This window comes from Pygoscelis adeliae, unplaced genomic scaffold (assembly GCF_000699105.1).
Source record: "Pygoscelis adeliae isolate BGI_AS28 unplaced genomic scaffold, ASM69910v1 Scaffold67, whole genome shotgun sequence".
Lineage (NCBI taxonomy): Eukaryota > Metazoa > Chordata > Aves > Sphenisciformes > Spheniscidae > Pygoscelis > Pygoscelis adeliae.
Window position 1 is genome coordinate 3,684,145 of NW_008825271.1, and position 6,433 is coordinate 3,690,577.

The 6,433-nt window shown below is 37.2% G+C and overlaps 1 long non-coding RNA gene across 1 annotated transcript in view; it reads right to left on the minus strand.

Moving 5' to 3' along the window:
* Window positions 1-1,256: 1,256 nt before the first annotated feature.
* LOC103921763 overlaps window positions 1,257-6,433 on the minus strand; it is a 28,038-nt gene continuing 22,861 nt past the window's right edge. Inside the window, exon 3 of the long non-coding RNA XR_663861.1 lies at window positions 1,257-1,300. This is a non-coding gene — a long non-coding RNA (uncharacterized LOC103921763). The remainder of the gene's footprint in view (window positions 1,301-6,433) is intronic.

Genomic DNA, 6,433 nt, shown 5'->3' on the forward strand with positions numbered 1-6,433 from the left:
AGGACGCCTGGAAATGAAGGCAAAGGGGAATAATTACCTAAAACATTTAAAAATAATTCTTTTAAGTATAAAAGACCAAGGTTTTCTCGGCATGGGAAATCAAAATAGCTCAGGTCTTTTTGATTTAACCAAAGATGTTTTTCCATGATTTCAAAGTAACTTACCTGACCTTTTTAACAAGCACTTAGGCTTCCATTCAAAGCACCTAATTAAATGCCTAAGCCAAAAAGTAGGTTTAATGGCTTCAGTGAAGTAATTTACATGCTTAAAGTACTTAAACACAAGTGTAACTCAATTAGATGGAAGAAGTCTTAGTCTTCACGGGATAATGAGAACTAATCATGTGTTTGCCCTTAGCCCGCTACAATGTGAAAGCAGTAGGATAGTTAAAATGGCTTCTGGCTGGCTACGTAAAAGCTTGTCTATCCTCAGACAAGGTCTATCCTCAGACCTCTAGGGAAACCTCCCACTGTGCTAAAGTGGCCTCAGGAGGCCTTTAGGACAGCGCCTGTTTGCTTACAGCATCTAGTACAATAGGGACTTCTGTAGCAGCTAAGGGCCCATAGGTACTACCCTTCTTTTATCACTGTGACGACTGCTTTAGAGCATAAGCTGCAGTAATGGCCCACGTTCCCAGACCGTGGCCTCCAGAGTACCAGTGATCTATCTAGAGTCTCACACAAAATACACTCTGAGAAGTGCATTTTGTGAGTAGATGAAGCATCTGCTACAGAAGCCTCTGTCTGCTGACAGAAAAAACCTGCAGAAGTGTAACTTCTAAAACTGTTGTAAAAAGAATTAAAAAAAGGGGGCTACAGTTCCTCACATCTGAAATAATGGAAGACTCAGTTCACCAGTTATCCAGGCTGGTGACCTCCTTTCTTAATACCCTTTAAGAAACTGGAAGGAGGCCTGAAAGTGTGCTTATTTTCATTGTGAAGTGATCCTGTAAATAGATGTCAGGAAAGTAAAACAGTTCTGCAGAGGTTTGATGGTTGGTTGCATTCTTTTTTTAAGGACACATACAAAAGTTGATGAGAAAACTCCTCAAACTCTTAACCTACCTTGTCCTTAAGAATTACAGTATTTTTATTTTATTCCAAGTCTAATTTATTTTTAAACACATTAAGGATAGAGAGAAGGGGAAAAAAACCAAAACAACAAACTAGAGGAGAAAGCCATAAAAAGTAATACTGTGACACAATCTAACAAGTTTTACAGTAACACCTAATTGCAATATAAATAAAAGCATCATACCTTCTATCCCTCTGCTGTTCGTTATGGCTAGAGGTCCGAGAAGCTATTTAAAGAAAAGAAACAGAAGTTTTGAAGAGGTTAAAATATACTGTCACAGCAATAAGATGATGATAATAGCAGAGCCCTTACCAATCCACTATCAATGAAATGGAGAACATACAGTATCTGATCATAAATTCTAGATTTTAAGAGTGGCCAAGTTTAAAAAAAATTATTTGCGTTAAATATGAGAAGTTTTTAAAAGGTTCAGGGTGCAGTTTCATAATCAGTTTAAGTCACTCTATGTCCAAGCTACCACCAAGAGAGATGGTCCTGTCCCTTTTCTTCTTCCTCACCACAAGTTCCTGCATTCTGCATTGTGGTGACCCTGGAGTTAAAACTTCTTTTTCTTTAGGTAAAACAATCCATTAATAAGACAAAAAGAAGTGTTAAACACGTCTGGCTTTGCTTTTGATGGCTCATTTCTGAGATGTGTTCTTTAATTTTTTTTTAATATCTTTTTGTTTGTTTTTGAGAAGGGAGAAGTACTAAAGCAGAAAATCTAAGAAGCTATTTCACCCTCCTTTATGTGAAAAGAAAAAATTAAATGTTCCCAGCTAGAAATTTCCTAAAGTTTATTCACTTGCGGACTAAAAGTCAGCATTTCTTTTTTTTTTTTTTTTCTCCTTTCAAACCATGTGTTTTAGATTACATAAAATAAGTGAATCCTGACCTCTTCATTTTTGTATTTTTGCCATATTTATATTCAAATAATTTTTTCAAGGGCCACATTATAGTTTCATTTTGATTTCTTTAGAGAGAAAAGGAAATTATCTGAGGGCCAAATTTTTGCATAGCAAGTGCAATTTAGGAAGTGGTAGAGTCTTATTGTCCAAAAGCTGACAATTATGCTATTCCTGTGCCATCACAGAATCATTAGCTGAAATAGGCAAAGCATACTTGATTCAGGAGTCGCATAATGTTATGTCAGACATACCTCTTCCACAGGGCATTTTTGATATGCACTATTCATGAGTGCTAGAGGAAAAAAAGAAGAGGAGGAAGAGGAGGTGAAGGACAACAAACCAAGGCTTCAGAGTGCCAGAAACCATGATCAAATGGGTTAGTCACACAAAGATAAGAGCACGTGCCAGTGTTGTAAGAGGATAACTGTAATGTCTATTCACAATATAGTGTCTTAAAAAACTAAAATAAAAGCAGATTTTATTTCTAGTCTCATGCTGATTTTAACAATGGCTGTTCAGAAGTTTCCCTTGCAATAAATTAACCATGAAGAATATAACTGAATATGGAAATGTCCACTGTATGACTCAACAAAAAGCCACTGTAGGAATGAGGAGAGGGAAGTCAAATCACTTTGAATGCTTTATTTAGTTTAAAAATCATGGTTTATTTGGGTCTGTGCTTTTTCCCTTCCAAAAATAGTGGGTTACACTGAGGTGTTGATACAGATGCAAAGAGGCTGGGATCCCATAATTTATACTCCCACCTACCAAAGAGGAATGGGCAGGCAGGTTGATCCCAATAAGAGGCGCACCTCAAAGTTTCGGGCATGATTGAACATCTCCTAAACCAGTTGTGTAAAAATTGTTTGGCTAAAATAAGTAAATAAAAATCCCCTACACCTTACCTTCACTTTCTTCTTCAGAGATCTTAACACAGCACTGATCTAATACACTCATTAAAGAAAAAAAACCACCAAACAAACAGACCCAAACCAACCAATTCTAAGATTACTTTTGCAAAGAGGATGGAATAAAGTGTTAATTTGGTAAATGTATCCAATACAACTGCTTGGGGTATAGCCGAAGTACAATGATAAGGGCATTAGAAATAAAAACTAATTAATGAGGGATGTAAAACTGAATTGATAAACCTGTCAAATTCTTTCATTCTTTCTTCATTTCTAGATAAATTCTACATGCTGTTTTCTCCTGTGAGACTCTACATGTATTTCTATTTATTAAAGTTATTAAAACAAATAAGAAAAACCTAAAAAAAGTCTGAAAGACCTTTTTCCTTTCTTAACATAGGCAAAAAACCGCCAGTGAGGCATCTATGTAATCCAAGAAACTCCAAATTTCAAGTAAACAAGTAAACTCACTTGAAAACAACACATTTAAAATGTTTATATAAAAATAACTTTACTAGTAGATATAAATATGTCTCTTCAAAAGAGCTAATATCGAAGCCATCATATATGTTTTCAGAATGTGCTCATTCTGTTTAGGAAGAAAAAAAAAAAATCTCCCAGGCATTTATGGAATCAAGCTACTTCCACGTACATAAACATTTAATAAAAACATTTATTTTTTAAGGACCTTGACAAAGTTCTTCCCTCCTTCCATCAACCACTTCCCTCTTTTTGCTGTCACATTTTTGTTACAACCACACTTTTAGAACATCTTTTGTTTTGGAAGCTCTTAAATCCACAGTAGGAGCAGAGGCGAAAGCTACTGCATCTTCTGCTCTCACATATTCCTTGGAGTTCTACAAATGCTAGGGAAAAGAAAATACAAACTTTCTAAATAATCCTTGCCCCCAGACTTGCACAGCTTTTATTCCCTTGCCATTTCAAAGAAATGAATTTAAATTAAAAAGTGTATGAGAGAAGACATGAATTTTTAAAATATAGCACATAGCTGATTTACAAACAAAAGAAAAAAACCTGCAGCCATTTTTCTGGCCTTGTGGTCTTTTGATCCTGTAAGTCTATTCTTCATTCCCTTTGTGGATTGCCTTGAAAAAGCATGCTATTAATATTACCCCCAGATTTCAAATTATGACAGTTTTAAGATTTAAAAAAACTTTCTTCCATCAGGGGAGTCAATGGAAACGTATTTCAGTGCTGGTTTACATACTGACAACTGAAGACAGTTGGCTCCCCAACTTCCACACTAAGAAATGCTAAGGGTGCTAATCGTTGACGTTCCCAGAAGCATATGCTTAGTGGTATTTAAGTAAAAGGTAATCAAAGCAGTTAAAGAAGGGGTGGGACAGGAAAAACTCAGTGCATAAAGTCCACACTTTTTCATTTTATAACTGTATTGGTCTCAGGGGAAAGAAAAAAATATCAAATCAACTCATAACATTGTCACTATTTATTTCTGTTAGTGTCAATGAGGCATCTAACTGTGTTTAACCTAGTATAATAGAATTTAAGAAAGTAAAGGATTACTGGTAATACTGTAAATAGAGGACAGAGCAGTGACTTATAGATTCATTTTTTTGTACATATTTCTTACAAGCGCTATTTAGTGGGCTTTATCCAATTATTTTTGAATGTGCAGTGGTAAAAGGTACTCAGTTTGTGCTGTATACTTATGCTTCAAATGTTTTTTTTCCTCTACTGTTTCTTCTCTGGGTCCTGCTTTTCAAGTGCACTTAATATGTCATTTTTATTTGAAACACATACAGATTATGGCGCAGGGGGCATTTTAAGCTATGCGATCAAGATGCCTGTACAACCACCATTACACCACAAACCCATAAATTGCGATGCTACAGACAAGCTGGTGGCAACAGAAGTCTGACATGCACTTTTGAGTCTTTGGAAGAGAGCTGGGCTAGAATTTACAGTCTTTCAGGCAATCTTTTAAGGCAATACAGAGGCAACTATGAAGTTCATTCAGGGATCTGCTCAGAGATACCATCCTGCTGTGAGTACTGAGCACTTCCACAATATAGACACTGCACAATAATATTCCATTAGCAAATCTGTATGAAATAGCAGACAGTTTTGTCATTGCAGACTGTTTTAAAAGCAAGTTTCATTTTGCATTAAAGATTGGAACCACAGCCTCAAATAGCCCAAGCCTCGTCGGAAATCAAGCTCCAAATTTTTCTGATGATTTTTATCTATTGTCCCTTCCAGCAGCTGTGAGTAAACATGATCCTGCCAATTAACTGTTTCAGTTAATTCATATTAACTATTATTAATAGGTTTTAAAGCAATAATATCACTTTCTACAACAAGGACGTGTGCTAATATTTAAAAACACAGCTTCTTTCAATGCTTTTCTAACACCGGGCTAGGCATTTCTACCATCAGTCCTATGAAATATGTAGACTATTAGACTGAGAAGTTATTCTTCTCACTATATAGCTGCCTAGGAATAAAAGTTATTCATTATAGTATCTCAAGGAGAGCCTCAAGAGTGGGCAAACACTTCCTCCCTTACTCAAAAAGTAATACATCAGAAGAGCTGACAGAATGGTCTCATGTAAGAGGCCATAATTGCGGTCTTTGCAATACCAAAGGTGCTACATGGCTGCGGAGGCCCTTCTTCAGGGAAAACTAAAAGGATCGGGTAATCCTCAAGCCAAAATCAGAAAAAAAAGTCTGATTTCACCCAAGATCTGATTAGACTATTTCTGTACAAGTGGAGGTTCAAACTAATTGGAAATTTTCATGCATCTCTGAAGTAAGAGTTGAAGTTTTTCTCCTGAACTATTTCTTGGCACAAGGGGGAGGTCTTGCTCCTTTTCTTCTAGTTCTGTTTCCAGGCGCCTCAGGGAAATGTTAGGTCATTTGACATTAGAGCTGGGCTGATTTAATGCTTGAATGTAGCTAAAAGAGATGGTGATGCCCAATTCCCCTTCCAAACGCAGACTTTTGTCCCCTCTTGAATGAACATTAGCACTCTCATGACCCCACAGTAAGCGAGTTCAGAGTGTTCAATAAAAAAATAAGCACTTTCTGTACAGTTTTTGTCCATTTTATCTCCCTGAACGTGCTCACCTTGGGCTCAGACCACCAGCAGCAAAGGGGAAGGAACGTGCCACCCCCAACAGCAGTCTGTTTCCTGCCTCTGCTTCCCAGCTCCAGTTCTTCTTTGTGCAACTTCAGTGAGGGAACTGATCAAAAATAACCTAGGGGTGTGACAGGGATTCCTCTTCCCACCCCCAGTGAGGTCAAATACCCTCTTCATAGCAGACCAAACTGCTGGGCACCTTAGAGGCTGACATTGCTGCTGAATAAAATCTGCATAACTACACCCTTAGTGCAAGCCTGTAGTTTCACTCAAATTAGACAATAATGATTTGTGAAGGCACTTCACTCCTTCCTACACCTTTCCTTGGGCTGTATGTTCCTGCCTCTGCACCATTCCCTGCATTATGCCAGCCCAAATGTTTGTGCAGATGGGGAGAGAATGAGGTCACAGAATTGATCTGG